A 23,586-nucleotide genomic window follows, 5' to 3' on the forward strand; every position below is an offset into this window, starting at 1 on the left:
TAAGTCAGATTGTTGCGCGCCTCTGTTAGTAGAAACTTGCCTGTGAAGTGCACAACACACCAGCAGCAGAAGCTGCCAATACTTTGGGGCATTTCTGAATGTGTTTCATTTCTCTGTAGCATAGTAGGAAAACCTCCTCATAAAATTCCACATCTGTTCAGATGTTTGCCATCCTTCTTGTTTCAAAATAAAACACAAAACATCCACATCAATGTTTCCCCTTCCTTTCACCTGCAAATCAATTAATAACTCTGGATTCAAATCCACAATGAACACAAAGCACAGCATGAGGGCAGGAAACCAGCATTTGACCATAACACCACACCTACCTAAAAGTGGCAAATAAGCTTTTGTCACTTTCAAACTTGTGCTATTCCACAATCATTCCCCTGGAATATACACATCTCTATTAATACATTAATACATCATCGATACAGTGCACATCATATAAACCAGACCTTGAGTAACTGTTGAAACAAAGATTAATATTATTAGTTTTCCACTTTTTTTGAAGAATACTTTCTGACTTCTACAGATTTTATCTTGGGCCTTAGATGCACACAACAGAGCTTCAGAATACCAGCACTTCCACAGAGCTTGAAATACAAGTGTCACTGACAGATTTCATTCAATGAAAATGACATTAACTGTCAACAAACCAAATACTATGAATGAATCAGAATTCCTTTTCTTCATTAAACTCTCCTAATCACACAATTACTGCTTGTTAGGACAAGTTCCCAACACAGTCCTTCTGTCAACAACAAATAATCAGCTTCACCCACCTGAAAATTTGGATAAACTATTTGAAATAATAATGGGGTGCCTGCATAAGTCCACTCTTTGTCTTCATTCAAGCTGTGCTCAAGCAAACAAAAAGCACTGAGCAGACGCAACGTGACCAGGCAATGCGCTCGTCTGTTATGTTTCTCAGCTGCAGGTAGTTGGGGTTCATCTAGGCAGCTCTGCAAAACACTGCCAGCTGAAAACATGATCCATTTCCATCCAACAAACTTTTAAACTTGTCACAGAAATGTTAGCATTGTTACATCCAGTTTTATCAGTAGGAAGAGACATGGCTCCCTGATCATGGGCCTGAGAGAGAGCCTAAATCAATCCCAGATCCTACCAGCACTGCCAACACACCAAAGGCATTTTTTCTCTTGACCACTTATTGAAGTTCACCATATGTGCTGATAGGTGAAGCCCTTTGACCTAGGATTCACATACAGTGAATCCTTACGTTTCTCACATGGAATCTGGAGCCCTGCGTCTTGCCTTCATTCACCCGTAATTTTCTCTGTCATTCCCTCCAGGAAGGGAACCCTGAAGAATAAGGAAATGCTCTGTTCAATTTGTCTTTCACAGTTTACTGGAAGAAAATCAGATTTGGCTCCACTTTCTTACCAAAAACGAAACTGAAGAAGTCAGTTCAAATTAAAAATTTCATGCATAGAGCAGAATAAAACATTTTCAGGAAGTTATTAATGTTTTTAATACAGGATTACTGAATGAGGCACTGCAAGCTGTGATTGTGTTAAAATATGAGAATGCACCCAGTAAGAAAAGAGCTTGGCTGGAAATCTTATGTAAGGATAAATTCCCTAGATTAAAGGACACAAACAATGAGCTGTCAAACAAGATTTCTAAGGGTATTTAAAAGATGAATTATGATTTCAAAATCCATTCAGAACTTCCCTATAGAGCCCAGTAAAAGCCAATATAGTCATCCATTGCAGCCATCAAAAGCAACATCACATTAAGCGTAATTTACAGACAACAAACTAGGAGGTATGGGTATGAAACACTCTACACGGCTACTACCACAGCAGCAACAACCACCAGCATAAGTAAAATCAAGGAGAAAATAAATTTACAAGAACAACCTGAAGTTGCTCTAGCAGAATAAACTTATCTGGCAATTTTGATACTCTGCTGCCTGTGCAAAATAACCAGAAGGATTTAATGCTGTTTGAAAGACAGTAAACAAGAACCATATATGAGCACATTCATTTTTGTCTTCTGCTCTAAACACACAGCATATACACAAAAGGAATTTTGTGTATTATTTCACATACTACCAAAAATACCATTAATATACTTTTAAAAAAGGCTATTTACCGCTAACCAGTGCTCAAGATGACATACAGGGTCAAAGTTTAAAGCTTCCGTAATACAAATTGCAAATTGAAATTTCTCTCGAGAGAGTAGTTGGATTTAGGGCTTTAATATCATCATATCACTGCATATACTGCATAGTTTCCTGTTATGTTCTTTGTAACTTTCGTACCATTCTATCCAGACGAGAACATACGAATACTTATTTTCCTAGTACTAGTTACAAACCCATTGGCATTCCATATCTTTGTTGTGAAACTCGTACGCTGCACATATATGCACATAGGCACATGCAAAGATCTGAAAAATACCCATATCTGGAAGGTGCAAAACTGCGTCTGCTGCAGCCAGTTTTCATTTTTTATCTTAACACGGAGCTCACTGCTGCCCTGGATACAAGTAGAAATGGAATTTGATTTTGATTTTTGAAGAATTTTACTAAAGTTAGATGTACACGACTGCTTAGATTTGAGCGGCTATGTCCAACTCCTGCTAGAGCCTCTGAAGCTTAAAGCAATGTTTAATTGATACATTTCCATCCAGTCCAGTAATTCAGTGGTTAAAGGGGAGAAATTGGAGGGAGGAGAGAAGCTTCAGCAAAGTCTTGTCAGTATTGAATTGTAAATAAAGGTTTAAGCCACTCAAAATTCTATCTTTTGTGCAGATTTCATAAAGTCTTCACAGATATCAATTAGTATTATTCAGGGCCTACAGGTGTCTCAAATTCCTTAGATGCCCTGGTGATTTTAAAGTGCTTTTAAACATATGCTTCTATAACCCCCGTTATGCTTGCTAAGCAAGCAAATTAAAATTCCATAGGCTAGCAAGGTGCAGATTTTTTTTCCATTCAACAGAGTTTGATCCCGAGTTCCATTTTCTGATAATGTGTTTTGTTAGGTAAGATTCAATTTACATTGCATGAAATACTTCTCTTCATTTTTCCAAATACTTACCTCAAATCAGCTTTACAAGCTCCCAAGAAGCATGTCAAAAGCTTGCTCTTCTGTTTGTATCAAAGGATGCTAGACTAACGGATATCACATTGAACAGAAAATGTTCTACACTTTCTAACAAAAACTAAAGCTGAACTGCAACTTATTTTCTTAAGGGAAAAATCACAGTAATTGCTTGATTTTCCAGACATTACTACTGCTTCCCTCAGAAAAAGCAGCTTAAATCTGCCATGCCAAATGAGCACGAGAGTTAGGAACTTATAACAACTAAAGAGATTAGATTGATACCAATGTTAAGAGAATGCATTTGGATGATCTGTGAATGAAATGACTACAGATGACATCTAGCAAAATTTAGTAACGTGGAATAAATTAAAATAAATAAAATAAATGTTCTGAAAAAAAAAAAAAAAAAGCATACTGCCCCTGCCTCAACAGTGCTATAAACTGTAACTTTGCTACAACTTAATAGAGTAAGACACCTGTTATTTTAGAGGTGTTTCCTTATGCTTATTTGCTAAAGACGAGCAGAAGAAGAAATGAAACCCAACAGAAAATTTCTGAGTTGCAGCTACCATCAAGCTAGGATCAGCTCAAACCAAAAGAGGAAAAAAGGGAAAGCATTTGCCTGGGTAGTTCCTTGAAACTTTTGCAAAAGCCAAGTATTCAACTTACAATGCAAGAATATTGTAAACTCCGATGCAATTGCAACTATCAACTGAATTTGCCCCAGCTACATCCGAAATAGGGCTGATATCAACACACACCTTTGTTAAAAAGTTTTATTAAACGACTACTTTAACTAACACAATGTGAAAAAGCCATAAATTATCCTGCTGCTAACACGCAAGTGGCTATTTGCCTGATGGTGATCCTGTGCATCTCTTGCTTAATGCATTATGAAACAGACGCTCGCATCTTCCTACTAGGACTTTTTAGAAACATGATTATGAAGGCAAAATTAGAGAAAAACAGCTGGCATTGCAGAAAAGTCTCCTAACTAAGCAGAGGCTCAGCTAAGATTTTTGTAATGTAACAGGCTTTGATCACCTACCAGATACCTACGCTACCTAAAAAGACACAAAAACATGATCAGATACTGTTTCTACAAGGCTGGCTATACAAGACCTATACAAGTCACCATCGCCAGCAGTGCTCCTCCTCAGCTAGATACCTGTCTCTGCTTTGCACGACTGTCTTTTTCAGCAAGAAGCTGAAACATAAAGGTTTTGTTTTCTCTTTTCATTTTTTTTTTCCAAGCAGGATTCCACCTTGATTTAAACTTTTTTTTTTTTTTATTTCTTACCCTTCATTTGAAAATGCTTGAAATGTTGAGATTACCCTTCACTCAACTGCTCTGCACATCATCTCCCACATCAGTCACAATGCTAGAAGAAAAGCACAACTTTCCGTATGCTCATATACAAAGTCTATAAATCAAATACTTAAATTTCTTAGTGATTTCCTTAAAAATATTGCATACAGACAACACTTGATATAAACTATGGGAATCAAGTGGAATTGTATGTGCAAACATGTTTTATTTATTTCTTGATGTACTTCTAAGGCAAGTGTTAAGTTCGTCTGAAAGCCATGTTAGAGGGGCGAGACTGACTGACATGGTGTCACTAGAAAGGAAGACATGTTAAGGAAATGAAGAGATGTTGAAAGAGTTTGATGAGTCATCAAGAAAAAGGGGAATTTTAAATAACATTTTACCAAATTTGGATAAATAAACAACTCCTGTCAGATTGTTTGCATGCTCTCATTTGACTGAAAGCACTGCACCACAAGTTTGGCTGCACTGACCCACGGTCCAAAGCAGAAGTTAGCCCCAGAAGGTGGCCCCATTTTGCCAAGCCCACCTGACCACCTCTTCCTGGCCTTAAATGTTTATCTCCACCCTTGCATGCGTTCTGGCACTCACTCAGATAGATGAGAAGCTGATTCAGCTTGCTCAACAGGTAAAAATGGATACCACCAAATGGGGAAAAGGAAGTGAGGGAGAGAGAGGCAGGAGCTTGGCTGATGGTTTTGGTGGCAGTAAGCCATGAGATCAGCTCTGCTGCATTCCCTAAATGCAAAGCTCTGCAAGAGCAGCTCCGCTGATGTAACTAATCACCACTGCAGTTACGCAAAGGATCTGCTGCTCTTTCCCTCCTGGCTACACATTCCCCACTACTTATTTCCCTTGCTACAGTCCTGCCATTTGTCTGACCCCTCAGCAAGCCAATTCGGCTTGCTAACCCAGAAAAAAAATGATTTATTTCCTCTTTATTTCCTACCTGACATGCAAGCTACATTTGCTTACTGAGCAGCTGACAAGCACTAGAAATGACTCAAGACTGCTGGCAGTCGTGTTTTTTGGTTGACAACACGTTCTTAGACAAGTTCAGCAGCTCGTTGGGATCCTTCAGCTGCCACCCTTACAGCCACCTCAGTGAGTAACGACCACGGCCATGCCCCTGCCTTCTCCCACCATGGTGCCAATCCAGGTGCTCCTCCACACACTGATGGAGTAGCTCATACATTAAAAAAGCAGAAGTTTCGTTTTCTTTCTTTTTTTTTTTTTTTTTCTTTCTTGTTTCTTTGTATGGAGCTGAATTGGCTCACTAAGAAGTCAAACTCTTGTTTCAGTGGGATTTTTCTTGGGCAGTATCATGAAGTAAGGGGAGAGAGAAGGTAGGACTTAGGTAGACTCAAACAGCCAAAGAACCACTGCTTAAAAATGGCAGCAAAGTGCATCAAAATGTAGGAGCCAAGATTTTACTGAATGCAATCTGAAATGTGTATGTATGCTGCACATACATTAGAAAGATATATGTCTAATGCAGCTATATTACAATCAGTAAAGATCAAGTACAAAATGACCTGGAGAGGACAATGCTATTTGCTCTGTACAGTAAATATACAAAGGTAACAGCCACTTCTTTTGAGGTTCCATTGAGGTAACATATTGCTTTCCACGAGCCATGACATCTCAGCTAGTAGAAGAACACCAATCATTCACTTCACAAGAAAAAGTCAGAAGAGAGGACCACTTCCCTGGGGTGTTAAAATCCACCACCTCTTCAGATTTGTCTTAAGTCCATGCAGCTGGCAGAATTAGGAACAAACATTACTATATGCAAAATGCTGACACAAGTACTAAGCCATACAGCAGCTGATCTTAGGCGCGTGCATAATAATGAACTCCCTGATGTAGTTTTCAACTTGGAAAACCCTATGTGTCTTCTATTTTAGATTCCTTTCAACAGTTAACGACTAAAGCCCTTATTCACGAGGTAAATTTATCTTGGGAAATGCCCTGAAAGCACAGACTGTACTCTTCCTATGTACAGTAGCTTACTATTTTCTGAAGATTTATCACATACATTTCTCACTAAGAGATTACATTTAATTATTTCCCAAACCAAATATACATATCTTATACAGCATTTTACTAAAAAGTAAAGGATTTTTAAATGATCCTTCTGTTCTAACAGACTGATTATATAAGTCTTGTAATTGAGGGCTTTAGGCCCAATCATTTTATCCTTGTTTTTATCGTCTTGTGTTTATTTATTGTCACAGCAGCAGCTGAAAGAAGCATTTGGAAAGATCTCACAAGGAAAAATTCTTGTTGGCTTTTCCCACTACAAGTGTCCAGCCAGCTTCTGTACAATCACACAATAGCTAGTGAATTATAGAGTGAGGTTTTTAATTTATTTCAAGATTTCTTTTTTTTTTTTTTTGGCAACATGGATCTCCAATCTGAGAACCACGTCCAAAGTCTAGATGGCACTGGGTTCTGACTTCGATTCATTCTTTACTTTGGCCATGATATGAAACGTAAATCACCCATACAATACAATGTAGCTGATGTTTGCTAACATTTCTTATTCAATGAAACGCAGGGATGTGACATGAGAAAGCCAAAGAACAAGAATATAAAGATGCGCGAATATTTATATAACTATTAAATTGTAAGCACTATTATTCTCTTGTTTTGCTAAAGGGTATGACTCCATCTCCTGAGAGCATCATCCCATGCTTAACTATGTAACGGTCAGATGGATGAAAGATATATATGTGTTAGTGAATTATTAATGTAGGTTGTATTTTAATCTACAAGATTGTAGAGTAACAAATGTCCCAGCGGACAAAGAATGTGATCAAATATAGGTAAAAATACAAACTCTTCCCTGCCAAAATGACCTATTCTAGGTTATTTTCTAAAAAGCATAAAAATGCAAGTAAGCCTTACACAAAGTAGTCAAAGGGTATCTTAAATTTTACTTGTTCATGTAATAAGAAACAGATTTGTCTGAACACAGTAAAGTCCATTTACTTTCTGCCTCATGGAACTGAAGGAAACATCGATTCAGAGATTTAAAAGGAACAAAGACACACACAAAGGGAAGGCTTTGAAGCCAAATACGTAGGTATGACAACACAGCTATTCTGTATGAGCATCTCCTTCTTCCAGCTGGACATAATACTCCTATTTTCAAAAAGTTCACTTTCTTGTCAATGTTTTCAATATTGTTCATCCTTTATCCCATCTGCTGGATGCTGGTACAACACTTCAAAATGCTTCTTTTACTGTTGCTACCATTCTATCTTGAGAATCTTTAAGAAATTCAAGGAAGAATGCTATAAGTGGTGGATCTGGTTGTGTTTTGTGTAGCTTGTGGCTTCCTGATGGGTAAAATACTGATGCCAAAGAATGCATAGATTTCACATGTATCAGCAGTTATGGGTCAAAAGTAATGTAGCATCAGTCAGAATTGCTCAGATGCTCATACAGCATCTCATTCATACATTCAGAGGAAAAGAAAAAAAATGTCTTGTAGAAAGGGACAGGACAGCATTTGGCAGCAAGAGGATTATCTACATCCAGAAAGATGAGGTGCAGCCTATGCAAACAAGAAAGATGGTGAAAAGCATACAGCTTTTGTGTACTAAAGTGAAATGTAGCAGCCTGGACAAAGAACAGGTTTAATTCCTGTAAACAACCTTAATGCATGCAAATAGATACTGTATTCCTAAGTAGAACCTGATCAATGATTAATGTGATTTCTGCGTTAGCTCTTGCAATAAAATGACCTTTCAACGTAAACAAACATTAGGCCATATAGACAAAGTGTGTGCAAGCAGTGGACAGAAAGAACAGTTGTGCCACATGCTTCTGTAGGTGGTATTTGTTTGGCCAGCTCAGTGACAGTCACATGGAGGGAGTGATGATACACTCAAGATAGTGGCAATACCAACAACCTGTATGAGTTTAAACTTCTACAGACCTGACTTTTTGGCCTCCTTTCTCCTACAGATTTCCAAAGCATCTCCTGGGTTTTAGTTTCTACATTGCTCAGCTCAGTTTGCTCCAACTGATAATGCTGAGCCTCCGAGCTCTGATTGCTCTATTTTTGAACCTAGAAACGCATGGACCATCTTTTCTTTTCTTTTTTTTTTTCCCTTATCCTTCACTTAAAAATGTTGCAGATGAATTTTTGTCTTGTTTAGCTCTCTTCTTGTTTAATAATCTCTTCATGGGGTGGAAAGAGATTACATAAACACAGCCATCTCCTGTATTACGGTTTGCCACTCTATCTATACACCCAGTACAGTGGCTGCATGGATTTTAACTTGTGATTTTAACTTTTCTGAACATAGAGTATATGACCTATGCGTTTTTTTTGTTGTTGTTGTTTATTGCTTTTTTTTTTTTTTTTTTTTTTTTTTTTTTAACTATTCCCAATATCAATTTCTGCAGTTTGTAACATCACCCAGTGACAGGTGGTCTGCTTTTTGCTGTTGTTGTTTTTCAACTTAAATTTTGTGGTGGTAACAGTTTCAGTTTCAAGTTGTCTGCTGTCATTCAGTAATACCTGGCAGAGGGCTCAGTTTAGGTTTCTTTTAAGCAATACTTAGCCGTTTCTGATATCACACTTCACAAGACTATTATATGACAGACACCCTTAAGCACCAGGTGTAAAATCATACCATTCTGGAAACAGTTCACCTCGCAACAATCAAATAGTGATATCCTGTCACTTTTTGGAAGCTGTAAGCCATAAAAATGAAATACAGCTTTTACACACATGATTTTACACCTTCTCCAATACATCTACTTCTCTAAACCAAAAAACATTTATCATTTTTCATTTGATGGCCATATCAGATTATTCAGGAGCAATATAAATTATTTGTGCCACCTTTCACAGCACAGAACATTTCCTTCAGGCACATTTGTATGACTGAAATATTGCTTTCTTGTGATGATGCCTAACTTCCTCTCAGTAAAGCTTCTTACAACATCCCCCAAAATTTTATGTTGACTGACATTATCAACTCATTGGAAATTTAGATTTTCTTTTACCATATTTACATAGTTCTGCTTTTTCTTTATATCATCCTAGGTCTTAATCTTCTACAATAATATCCCTCCCAGTGACCAACAGTATTACTTCATAGTGTCTGTTTCCTCACTCTTCTTGTTTTCTGATTTGGCTATGTCTTAAAATTTTGACTTTTACACACACACACATATTTAAGCTCAGGTCTTTCAGTCATATTTTCTCTCATTTTTAAGTCACTTCTCTGTACTTAAGTTTACTTTAATTTGAATTCTACGCTATCAAAAATTTGGCATCTGAACTGGAAAAAAAAATGTTAACAAATGGATCACGTTACTCCAACCTCTTATCTTTTACAAGAAAGTTAAAGAAAAATGAAATCAAAAGGCAGGAAAGAGCAGGAATGCTCCAAGCCCCTCAACCTGCTGTGACAACTGATCTGACCAAAAAAAAATCTGCTTAAATAAAACAACTTGGAATCATAGAATTATAGAATCATTAAGGTTGGAAAAGCCCTCCAAGATCATCTGGTCCAACCACCACCCTAATACCAATGTCACCCACTAAACCATGTCCCTAAGCAGCATGTCCAACCTTTCCTTGAACACCCCCAGGGATCCAGTACCTCTGTGTCCCAACACCTGACCACTCTTTCTGAGAGGAAATGTCTCCTAATTTCTAACCTAAACCTCTTCTGGTGCAACTTGAGGCCGTTCCCTCTAGTCCTATCACCATTTACCTGTGAGAACAGGCTGACCCCCAGCTCCCCACACCTTCCTTTCAGGTAGCTGTAAAGAGCAATGAGGCCTCCTCTGAGCCTCCTCTTCTCCACACTAAACACTCCCAGTTCCCTCAGCCACTCCTCACAGGACGTGTGTTCCAGGCTCTTCACTAGCTTTGAAGCCCTTCTCTGGACACGCTCCAGGGCCTCCATGTCCTTCTTGTAGTGAGAGGTCCAAAGCTGAACACAGCACTCAAGGTGCGGCCTCACCAGAGCAGAGTACAGGGGGACAATCACCTCCCTGGTCCTGCTGGCTACACTACTCCTGATACAGGCCAGGACACCATTGGCCTTCTTAGCCACCTGGGCACACTGCCTGGTCATGTTCAGGCAAGCATCAATTAACACCCCCAGATCCTTGGCCTCTGCACAGCTTTCCAGTCATTCTGCCCCAAGCTTGTAATGCTGCATGGGGTTGTTGTGGCCAAAGTGCAGGACCCAGCACTGAGCCATGTTGTTGAACCTCATCCTACTGGCCTATTCCCATCGACCCATCCTGTGCAGGGCCTTCCTACCCCCCAGCAGATCGACACTTCCCTCAAACTTGGTGTCATCTGCATACTTACTGAGGGTGCACTCAATCCCCTCAAAATGACTACTTCCCTGACCGGGAATCGAACCCGGGCCGCGGCGGTGAGAGCACCGAATCCTGACCACTAGACCACCAGGGACCTGTTCTGAAGGATTTTACCCCAAACTTGGAGAGCCGCACACAACACACACAGTGCAAACTGCAACTCACCCATAACCCACCCCTGGGAAGAGGCAGAAAAATACAAGTGTTCTTATTTTGCCATTATTGCTTACAGATAATAGAGCTGACAAAAAAGCCCAGTTATAAAAAGGGAGAAAAGCATTTGCCTGTGGTTGCTTCATCTTCTTGCACTCTGCCTCTCACTCTCACACACAATTCTTCTGGAAATACACATTGTGCTGCTTTATAAACATCGTTTTCATTTCCTTTTCAGGGAGTTGTCTATTAACAGTCATTATTATAGTGCCCTAACTATGTCAATGCCACATAAAAGTTCCAGCCTTCTATCCAAACATCCCTCAGCTTCTCTCTCAAAGGCTTATAAGGAAACAGAAGGAAACACAATGTAAAAGCACTGGAGCATATGTCTATACACCTCCACCACCAAAACAGAAAAACCAGTGACCCAGAAATACCCTGAACTGTGGATGGATCTCTAAAGGCCACAAGCAATCAACAGAATGCATCTTGACTCTACAAATCATTATTTTTAAAAAAACTTTTTCTTCTTAAATAGAAGTAATTGTAACCTCTCAAAGCATGTGATGACGTCTGTGATGAGAAGGCTAGAAGTAAAATCAAGGTGCCCCAGAGTCTGTGGAAATATAGACATAGACTTAAATGAAAGCAGAACACTACCCCAAGAGAAAAAAAAAACATTGGCTTAAGTACATTTTTCATTGAGAAACCTTCTAAAAGCTCTGGTAAGTGTGGCGTCCAACTGAGTGTAGCAGAACATGTCTTTTTCTCCAAAATATAGCATGGTGTGTTTTTGTCACAGGCAGGCAGATACAAATATAAGGAATTCCTAACAACAGCAGCTAACGGCATCACTTGGCCTTCCTAGCAGAAGTAACATTTTTTTTTCTATTCTCTGCTATATGTTGAATTTGTTGAACTCTTACTAATTTATTATTTATACAGCATTCACTTGCTTGCAACACAACCTCAAGGACTCTGTTTTTCTCTGTCTGCTTAGACAATACTGTACTTTTTGGTAGGTTTTTACGACCTCACCACATTAAACAAGTCAAAAAGTAATGCTTTGATTATTTTATAGCGTACCACCAGGGAAACCTGCTGTCAATATCATGACCACCTTAAACTGTGGAATGTCTTCTCTGAAAGTCTCTCAACTAACTGACAGAACTGTTACATCTGTGTAGCATTATGCATTTTCTCTGATTTTGATAGACAAAAAGATCTGCGTTATAGCCAGTCCTGTACTGAATCTGAAAGATGCAAGAAAGCATGTTTCTTTTCAAATATTTACCTTAAAGATGCTCCAGCTTGTTTAAATTAAGACTAAATTAGCAAGCAGTAAGACAGCATTTCCTAAAACGTCTAACATATGAAATACAACCAAATTGCTAACACTGCCTTGTCAGCAAAGAACACGTCAAATAAAAGCTAAAACTATTGGCTTCTAGTTCAAGAAATTAAGCAGCATAATAATCTTAAGTGTCTTGTGTAATTATACCACATATTGAAATGCATGTTTTAAAACACAAACAAAAAAACTAATTCTTTCATGACATCAGTCAGACTGATCCTGCAAAGAGGACAAAGACAACGCTAATTTGTAACCTCGAGGAAGAAAAGCCTAGGAAGTAGGCAAAACCATGAATATTTATCTTTATATGTTTGCATTCATTAAAAATGCCATCACAACTCACAAAGCTTTGGTTCAGATTCAGAAAAAAAAATCCTCTGTGCAAAGTCAGTAAGAAGTTAATAACAGCGTTGCATATACTGAATTCTAAGCCGCCTTCATCCACGAACTGCTATAGTGACAGTAAGTCAGTGTGTCTTTCATATATCCGTCCCTTTGATCCAAACATGTAAGAGGCTCATGCCCAAACACACTCACTGAATCTTCATGCTTCAGTTCACAAAGGACACAACAGCAGTTTCAGTGTCAGCCTTGTTAAGCAAGAGCAGGAAGGTAACAGAAAATATAGAAATAGTCACACAGTTTGTTATTTTGTTCCAATAATAGCGGGCATTTTTGATCAATGAATTTAGACCATCACGTGCCATTTTTGGCAATTCAGTTTCGAAGATAGACAAGCCAGTACTGTTAATATTGCCTTCTCATCTGTCTTTCATACAAATTACTTTTCTTGATCTCCCTTCTCTCACTTCAGATTCTTTCCTCCCATAGCTCTCAAGACAAGGTTCAAAATTACAGTCCCCAGCAAGCTTCTCAACCCTTTCCTTTCCAACAATGCTCTGAAAAGAACTCATGCACAGCATTTCTTAGCCCATTCCTGGCATCTAGAAGTCTTGCTGTCCAGTGGACATAGCAAACCATTCTATTAAATTGTGATATGCTCTGAGGGATTCACAGCAAGCATCTAGGAAGGCTCTGTGTGTCTGTGGAGAGCACTCGTGAATTAGATTTGAAACAACACGCTGAGTTGGGCAAAAAGATTGCTGGACCTTGCAACTGCATAAAAAAGCTGTCAGGGGGAGAGAGGGAAAGCCATTCATGTCTGCTGAGAAAGGTACAAGTATTTAGATTTAAAACTCTTCTGTTCTGACTGAAAACAATCAAAAGCTGAGGAAAAGGAGACATTTTATTGTCTAATTCTATTCCAAATTATGCCTTAATTGATGGAGCACAGCATTCTGGCAGGGAGGATGATTGACGCAGATGTGAACTGGCCAAACCCAGTGGATACAAAGAAATCTTCTGCTAGAGGAGGAAAAGCCACAGACAAAACTGACTGCAAATCTTAGAGAAAGAGGCAGCAGCAGAGGCCTTGATACCAAGAAAATGAAGGCCACTGGCCAGTGGCAGGAGATCCCTGTGCATCACAGGTCTAAGAGCACCAGCGACACAGTGCCTGCTAAAGCAATGCACATTACTTAAGTTGTTTGTAGGTGTGAAGGTCAGCTACTTAATGGCAGGTGACACTAACAAGGACAAAACAGGATCCTACAATAAAACTGACAGTTTGTTTTTACTGACTTGTAAAGAGACCTCATCTGAAGGGCTTAATGAGGGACTGACAGCAGAAAGAATTATTTACTAACCTAAGGATAAGTAGCTAAACAAATGCAATTAGGAGCAGAGGGAAAGGGTTACAAAAATCAGTTTCATGCTAAGGCAAACAAACAAAATCTTTTTTTCAGTTCAGGCTTAAAGGTTCTCACTTCTTCCACAACAGAACACAGATGATTCACAGCTGTTTGGCATCTGGTGCGCTTCTACCTAGTAAATGCATTCTCTTTTTGTCATTCGATATTTCCAAACACATGAACTGGCGCACTCACATCCAGTCCACTGGAGCACAAGGATCCTACGTGGTTTTGAGTGTTCCTCATATGTTTCTGACAGTGAAAAATCAAGAACTAGAGATCTACAGGCATGGTAAAAAAAAAAAAAAAAAAAAAAAAAAAAAAAAAAAAAAAAGCTGTTTCTGCTTAGCAATGCCTAAGAAAATACATTTTCACTTAGTACCACTAATCAATTTGTGAACCTTTCAATTCAAAGATTTTTATGATGGACATTGTTAGTAACTAAAAACATTACATGCTACTGGAAAGGCAGCAAAGTGTTGGTGCTTCTGATTTATGATGAGAGAAGTCTCATGTTTACTGGGCGACTCAGGAAACTTAGCTGCAGTATTTTGCAAATGCAAGATGCAAACTATTGGTTATTTTGTTTTGAAAAGCAGAAGCTTTTGACCATATGAAACCAATTTTACGTATGCCACAAATTCAAAATAAAAACTACATTTATGTATTACTTTTGGCATCAAATTATTATGTAGTATCACATGAAAAAATATCTCAGCTGAAACAGCTGTGCAAAATACTCAAGCTAGCTTGCTTTCTTCCTCATTGATAAACCTCTAGTTTACTTGGAAAATCACATTTTTTCCAGTTCTCAGTTTGGTAGGCTTATTTGGCAGTCCTTCATCTTTCACAGGCACATTCTCTCCATCTTTTCCTAGCAGACACGTACATACAAATTTCCATTAAAATTTACGTGTCTCCAGTAAAAAGATCAGATTCAGAAGCTTCAAACCTGCATAAGCAGAAAGAACAAGGGCAAAGTGCAAGTAGCAGTGCTTGAGATAAATTACAAAAGTAAGGCTTAAAAGTGACATTTACCAATTTTCTAAAGTTAAAAAAAATAATCAGGTTTTCACAATGCTACAAGCATAGCTATCAGGACGTATTTGAAATTAATGTGCTAGGCCTGCAAGAGTGCTCAAAAACATTATAATGCTGCGTTTAGCATACATGTTTGTTAATAAAATGAATGAACAAGAATGAATAAAAAGGAAACAAAATGAATGAAAGTAAGCTTCTAGTCAAAATGTATGAAATCATGTTTTATATTTGTGTATATATATATATATATAAATACATAAAATCATGTTGTCTATTTGCATATGTATGTAAAAACACTATACTGACCTGGCATAAGATTTGCACACAAAGACTGTGGACACGTATGTATGCAACACAGATCTCTCCTCATTTGTACTTCCCTGACAATCGATAGCTCTAAAATAAAAGTGTTTAATTCTGTATAGTAGACATACACATTGGCCCATCATAGCACATAAGGCAATTCCATGGCTTATTCATGATTATGGCTAAGGCACAGCATCCTTGCTTTTAGCAGAAGTGGAAGCATTTTTTCAGCATTGTTAGAATGATTCCCTCACCCTCCTCCTGCCACAAAGGTCTGCACTAACATTACTGAAGTAGTTCATGCCTTTCAGAGGAAAGCTACAATAATGACTGCATATTCTTCATTTTCAGACTTGCCTGTACAACTCATAAAACTCAGATTCTGATAAAATTACATTGCTCTGTTTCTCAAAGAACTACATACCTCTAACACTATCTTGTTAACATTCTTATTTTCTCAGATGATTATTAGGGGACAAGTGGCGTAACTCCTTGATGAAAATACCTCGAATTCAGACAGACACAATGAAAATACATTCTAGAGGACAATTATGGAAAATGATCCTGAGTAAGGCAGACAACCTACTTTTGTTTCCCAATTGTTCACACACAATAACTCATAGTTAGTGAAGCAAACCTTGAGTTTTCACATAGGCAATGTATAAACGTCTTTTCTGTCTTAAGAAGAGGTTTGACAAAAGTTACAAAAGTCAAAAACTTATTTTTATTATCTCTACAATCAGACAGTAAACAAACTAAGAACCATTCTGTTTGCTGCTGTTGGTGACAGGTAACATTTCTACAATCACCCTTCAAGTCACCAGTAAAAAATTAACTAAATATCTCAAGCAAATAATGAATGGAAATTCAAACACATTCAGAATATGTGAATCAGTAGCAGAAATATGCAGCAGTTTTAGAAATAATAATAATTTCCCTCTAAAATTTATTATTTGTGTTTAGAAAGCTCTCTCAAAAGGTGAAAACTGAGAAAAGACGGAACTTCAGGCTGTTTATCAGAAGTTCTACGAACAAGTCCCACTGTCACAAAGCCTGAATATCAGTCTGCCTTCCACAAAATAACTATTTAGCTTGTCATTTGGTCTGTAACTTCAGGTTTCGGACTTGACCAAATATACTACCCTGAGTCAATATTACCTTCCTTCCCCAACTAACTAAACACACACAGCCCAAAACCAGAACCACCCCCCAAATACAACTTTTTTCTCTTCCTACAATCCTCAAACATAGTCACATAAATCAATAACCATCAGTCCTAGTACCTTGACAGTCCTACTATTTAAGTTCTAGAAAGTGTAACCAATCACCACTATATACAAGCAAAATTTTGGGGCAATCTTCATTTTAAAACTTCGCTGCTGGCAAAAATAAAAGCTAAGTAACTTTTAAATGTTCACCTTCTTCCAGGATTTTAATATCCTTAATTGTATCACCTCTATTACAAAATATGTGATTCAATACTGTCATTTAGTTTACCAACTGTAATCTGTTCTGAGACATAGGAAAAAAAACGGTGTATAATTTCCTATCCAAAATCACAAACTGTGTAATTCAAAGAAAGCTCGTCCCAGCTTAACAGTGACACTCAAATGTGTGGGTTAAGTGGAAGTCCAAAAATTGCTGTCAATTAAAAAAACAAAAAACAAAAAACAAAAACCAGTAGCCTAAAATGAAAGACCTTGGTCTCTATTTTTAAACTCTCCTGGTCTTACCAGAAAAACAAAAAACAACCTCATTCAACTTTCCCTATTAATACTCCCCCCAAGCTACTATTGCCTGTCAATATAATATCCTATATGGCATAGTCTAGAAATTAATCTAGAGAAAGTAGATGACACTGTGATCTCATAACGTATACTGTAGTGAGAAAAGCAACAGCTATTGTCCTTAACAAGTTTCTAACTAAATACTGCCTTCACTTCCATGCTCACCAGAGCACTTACCTTTTGGTATTATACTACGCAATTTGACCTAACATTTGGTGATCTGTATCTTATCCATATGAAACAATGCACAGTTAATTTGCAGGTGAATACCTCAGCATGACAAATTCTAAATATGTAGACTGGTATAGATTTGTGTTTATACAGTGGAGTTATGGGAAACTCACTCCTAATACTTCTGTATTCTGCGTTCTGCCTTCAGAGGGCCAGGAATGGCACTGCCCTGTCCCACGTGGACAAACAAGCGCCCCCAGCACTGATGAGCTCCTCCAGCACTGGTGTGTGGTCCAGCTGCAGCCATGTGGCTGCACGGTGCTTCCATTCACGCAGCAGGTGTACCTGCCTCTGTCAGCCTGCAGATTTTTATGTTTCAGCATTGCTTATTCTCAACAAGCCCTATAACAACAGCAGTTTGCCATTCAGACTCAGGCTATACTATCATTTTCCTTCAAAGAATGTTGACTTGCACGCTACGTATAGCTGCTTGCACCTGGAATCCTGCTATAAAAAGGAGTCTTGGGACTTCACCTACCTGCAATACAGAACTTGAAACTGAAGTATTAGAGAAAACATGCTTGCTACTGAGGCATGTAATTTCTTCCTTCCTCTTCATTCTAAAATTACTCGTGTTGCATAGTTGATGGAAAAAGCCCAAGCAACCCAGGATTTGAGTCACATAGAACATGGTAGATCCTTATCAGAGGTGCTCTTCTTGCTAAACATGGAAAAATGTGCTGTGCTCTGTAGGACAGAAAATAGATAATTTCTTATTGTTATCCAGAATGTTTCTGAATAACAAACTGTATTTACTATAGATTTTGTTTCAGCTATTTAAAAAGTATTTCTGTGTTGTTTTTGTTAGTTGTTGATGTTCTATTTGTATCCAGAAGCATCCTCTACTGCAAAAATGGCAAGGTGACAGACCCGATTATTAGAACTTGACATCAACATTCCCACATTTCCTGGCAAAGGCTTTATTATAAAAGCCACAAAAGAGTGAATTTTAAATATGACAGGACACCAGAAAATTGTTTCCATTTCCAGTTGTCTTTCTGAGCCTGAATAATCACCACATCTACAAGGTTATCTCCTTCCTTCCCTAAGCTCATTGCCCTCTTCCCTCTACCCAAAAGGGTAAGGGGTGCTTCCTCCATCTCTCCCTGTACTTGTTAAACCTGAAGATCAAAATGGTTTATTTGAAGAAGAATTAATTAATTTTTCCCCATTGACACATGCTTATTTATACAGCTCTACCAACAAAGAGGAAAATGAGAATTCATTGGACATAGCATCTGCATTATCGTTACTTCAGCAAACCCATTCTGTTTGAGACAAAATGAGCTACAGTTAAATTTCTTTTAATTACTGGGAAATTCCTGTTTATATTAGCATGCCAAACAGTGCCATCAGCAGAGGAGGTGCCCTGGGCCACCTGCAGCCCCAACAATTTTAAAGAAAATTGCCCTGAAAGCAAAATGATATTAATTCATCACTATTCATCTGCAGGAACTAGCTACCACTTAAGTTAATCAATAAAAATACATTAAAATTTTGGGAGGCTGTGCTTTAACTATGGTTCAAGCTCAAACAATTAAGATGTAAAACATGCCACTGGTGATTACTGCAGTAAAAGAAAGGGTCAGCTGTTCTGCACTTTCTGAGAGAACGAGGCAAGCATCCCACAGAAAACGATAAAATCCATAACAAGTTTTCAACTTGCAATTTTATATCAATAGACCTCACAAAACCGAATGCTGAGCCCTCTACTGCCATTATTCTTTCAGCAGAGAGGCCGAAGCAAGGCCTCACAAAAGTGACTTTGTATAATGTAACTGGGCTAGAGCCCACAAAAACTGCTATCGCTGACGCCCAGCATGCTGACAGGAAATAGTTGCTGTCTTGAGCCTTGATCTACCCACGTGAAATGGAGCTTGCTGGCTGACCACAGACCGGCCTCTGTTCTCTTTGTAATCGTCAACATCTGCTCTGCAGATCTATGAATAATTTTATGACACACAAAAAATTGCTCTCCTACTGACTCCAAAGGTTTTGTTGTTGTTGTTGTTGGGTTTTTTTAAACATATGTGTAATCGGACACTGAGATGAAGAGAGAGCCTGTTCTGTTCGCAGGTTAAGAGTTACATTCTTCTGAAAGATGCCATTGAAACGCGACTCAGAGTAGGTAGGGAATGCTAACATTGATGGCTGCCGGCTTTTAAATTCATGTGGCCAGATAAACGTTGGCAGTTGAGATCATATATCATGGTTAAATACTGCACGAAGTGGAGCAGAAGCCCACTGCAGTGGGCTCCACAATTGCTGCCTCCAGGAGAAGCAGCTGTGATTTCTCTGTCTACCTGATCAATTCGTGCCAAGTACAACAAACTCTATGTGTCACTGCTGTAGAATTGAGGATTTAGATGTATCAGTGAGGATGTTCAACACAATTTGAGTTTTAGTTGAAATATTTGAGAACAGCTTAACAGCACTGTCACTTGAGAACTTAATTTTCCTCCTCTTTCAAGCAAGCCATCGGGGGTTCTAAGAACATCGAGTGTTTGCATCTAACTGTTTCTATTCTGTTTTCCTTCCATAATCACAGGTTTTTATTTATTTATTTAAGAAAAGTGCCATTAGGAAAGGCATGGAAAAGGCCCAGGTAAAAAAGAAGATAATAGTGAGATGTGCTTTCTTGACTGACTCCTATGCACAACATAGGTAGACTATTGGCTGCATATGGGACAAAACAAAATAGAAATCCCTTCTCCTTTATTTTAAATACACAGGAAACACACAGAAAGAAAAGAAAGATGAGAAGCATAAAGCTAAATATGGTCCTTGTAGAGTCTTGCTTGAAGCATACACTGTATTCAGGTCCACTCTAATGAATTCTTTACCACCCTTTCTTGTTCGCTATTATAATAGGGCTGAGAATCTCCCTGCAACTTCCAGGACGTAAGTGCTGTGACAGTAAGATCATTTCTTGTTAGCTTGGGTTCAGTATTGCCTTTCTGGCCTGGCAGCACGCTAAATGAAGTGTGTCAACGTGTACGAGCACATGTTAGTTTAGCACTGCTCAGCATGGATCTGTCCACTACACGGGAAGACTTGTAGAGTCTGGTTTCTCTCAGAAGCATTAAATTCTGTTTAAATGCAGTTACCAACTCGATGACCAATTCACCTTTTTTTCCCTGAGACTCGGACATACCTATGGAAACTCAATAAACAGAGTGATTCATGGATACTGTACTATTTTCTCCTGAATATAAATAAGGTTATTAAATCTGCAACTTTCTTGCATGGGTGGTTATATTTGTAATTCATAATAAATAAATGATAAAGTTATTTGCTTCTTGGAAAATGAATGGGTAATCAAGCACATAGTGAACTTGTAACTCTTTTGTACAGCATCCGAGAAAGACAAAATCCTTTGAGGGAAGAGCTGAAACTGAGAATGAAGTGGGAGAGTGTAAGCTGCTGAATGCTGTCACAGCCATAACAACCAATTACAAAAGCCTGCAGTGGAAAACAGTGAATCGCTTCAGAACATACAAAACAAAACAGAGGATGAGACCTGGTCAAACAGCCCAGAAGTCTCCCAAAATTACAGAAACTCAGCTGTTTGTGGCAAATGAAAGTCTGGAATGTATGTAAATTTCAATTAAGGCCTTTAAAAATTCAGCTTTTAAATTAAATAAGATATTCCCCACTGCTCACCTTCATGAAGGCAGAACAATAACGGGTACTGCTATTACATGATAACAGCACTAATTCAGACACTATTCTGCCAACTTTTAACATAGAACAAGGAGATGGCTTTTGCCCTAGAAATTTTACAGTTTTGTTACACAAGGTGCTTAAGAAGGACAGGGAATGACAGAGGGAGAAAATAAAGAACATGAACATGAGATAAGATAAAAAAAAAAGGAAAAGAGGCACACCATGCAAATCTAGTACAGAAGGCTGTTTGCACAAAGTGGCTGCAGAAGGAGCTTTAGTAACACGTTGCAGTGTTAAATAAGGGTATCCACATTAAGAGTCACTCTGCTCTGTTTAGGACTTAAATTCCCAGAAATCACTATTTTGTCTTATATAATTACACAGTAAGATACGAACTAGATATGGAGATTAAAAAAAAAATACATTAAAACAACAATTTAAAGCTCTTGCACTATAGCATCAATCCAACAGGCTACATGAGGCAGAAATACATTCACATAACAAATAGCTATGCTACAGTGACTTCTTGTACTTATTTTAGTATAATTGTATCAGTGCAACTCTCTACTAGAGACTGGGTTGCATTTGTATATGGGTACTATTTCACACAGGTCCTAGGCAATCAAGATGTAATTATGAGCTATGCTGATGCAAATTGCTTTTATATAAGTGAACCCACCTAAGAGCTTTTAGTAGTATATTCTGGTATCAAATCCCTAGTTAGATAGATCTAACATTAAAATCTCTACAAGCTAACAAGTTTAAGAAGCTAAATGCGTAGACAGCACACTTACTTTGTCCTTAGTGGTAGAATAAACTCTCCGAAATTATAACAATTAAAAAAAATGCTTTAAGTAAAATTTCCATCATCGTTATTTAAACAGCAAGGGCTTGTCTTAATTTGACTCCAACCGTGTGTAAAATTATCATAATCCTGAGATGTATATGTTCATCACTACATTTATTTCATTCTGACATTATTAGAGTACACGTATGCAAAGAATTACCCCAAATAAATATAGTCCTCCTGGCATGTTAAGAAATTATACTCCTGAAAATAATAATTCCTTTTATTGTACAAACTTTCTGAACACCTATCCTTTGTGTTGGCAGATACATATAATGCGTATTCTGAAAGAATTCAGCAATAGGCTCAAGAGCATAAAGGCATGGACAATATTGGAAAAAATTCTTCAAATTCATCTAATTAAAAAAGTCTGGCAACATTTTGCTTTTTCTAATTTGGTAGCTCTGAAAATCACTATAATTTGCATTACTACGACATCACAGCTTATTTAGCAACAGCATTGGATTTCCTAATTTCATTAAGGTGTGATGCTTTTAACGTGAAAGGTATAAAGCTGCCAGGCATACGTTTTTCCTCTACTGCCTCTTTCTGTGCTGTAAGAAGAGTCATTGCAAGTGATGCAAAAGGTTAAATCCACCCACATCATAGAAACCAACACATCCAGAGAGGTGGCAAAGGACCAACAGTTACACTAGAAGCCAGATGCAAGACCGTTTCCTTCCTTGTTATACACCCCATGCACTGCAACCGCTCAGATTTCCGTTCGGGCCAGTGCTTGACTATCCTTCTGCTAACCACAAAGCACATGCCTGCTCCACCTCCTTTACATGTGATCATTCTAGTTCTCAAAATGTGAGCTGCATACACAACTCCCCTACGTCTTGAGGAACTAGATATATGCTAATCATCCCTAAGATCATGTAGTTGGCACAAATGAATAGACGAGTATCTATTCTGTATGACAAAGGACATATTGTTCGGTTATGGCTGATCTAAGCTAACACCCTGAAAAGCTGCCTATTATTTTTTTTATTTGAATAACTTCAACCTCAAGAACTTCTAATCACAGCCCATTTGGCCAAGGCTGTACAAACAAAATAAAAATCCCTTGTCCCAGTCAAGGGTCATGCTTGTGCTAACAAAAAAAAAAAGTACAAAAATTGAACAGATCATTAAATCTGGATCCTTATACTCGAAAACTGTTAGACTAGAAGAAAATATGCTTTCTTAGTGACACAGGAAGATAAAACCCCAAACATAAGTGCAACATATATCATTAATGGAAAAGGATATGTTGCGTTATATTGTTATATTTCTTTTTAAATTCAACTTCCTTTATTAGGGAAAAAAAAAAAAAAAAAAAGCAAGAATTGCTGTTGAGACAAATGTTAAACATGGCAGAGCAAAGCCAGTATAATTAGTATTAAGAAACAGAATCTTGACTGTGATAGGTCAAACCAGCCATTTGATCTACCATCCAACACGGGAAGTGATGCTTTCACACCCCCACCCACTCCAGTTACTCCAAATATTACCAAGCTCTGCTGAAAATCCTGCCCAATACTTTTAGCACTGAAAGCTGAGACCAAAAACAGCATGTTATTTTCTAATAATAAGTAAAGTGTTCTTAACTTGTGCTCTGTCACAGGTTTTGAAAGGTGAGAAACCATTCAGTGCCTGCTTGCAAGAGAAGAAATAAATATTTTTTTTCCTATATAT

The 23,586-nt window shown here is 38.0% G+C and overlaps 1 protein-coding gene and 1 non-coding gene across 4 annotated transcripts in view; both read right to left on the minus strand.

The window, feature by feature from the left end:
* Positions 1 to 23,586, minus strand: part of B3GNTL1 (UDP-GlcNAc:betaGal beta-1,3-N-acetylglucosaminyltransferase like 1) — a 123,807-nt gene that overhangs the window by 58,815 nt on the left and 41,406 nt on the right. The gene's annotated exons all lie outside the window — the stretch shown is intronic.
* Positions 10,790 to 10,861, minus strand: TRNAE-CUC. Its single transcript has one exon. It is a non-coding gene; the product is annotated as a tRNA-Glu (tRNA).

The sequence above is a fragment of the Aythya fuligula genome, chromosome 18 (assembly GCF_009819795.1).
Source record: "Aythya fuligula isolate bAytFul2 chromosome 18, bAytFul2.pri, whole genome shotgun sequence".
In the NCBI taxonomy this organism is placed as follows: Eukaryota; Metazoa; Chordata; class Aves; order Anseriformes; family Anatidae; genus Aythya; species Aythya fuligula.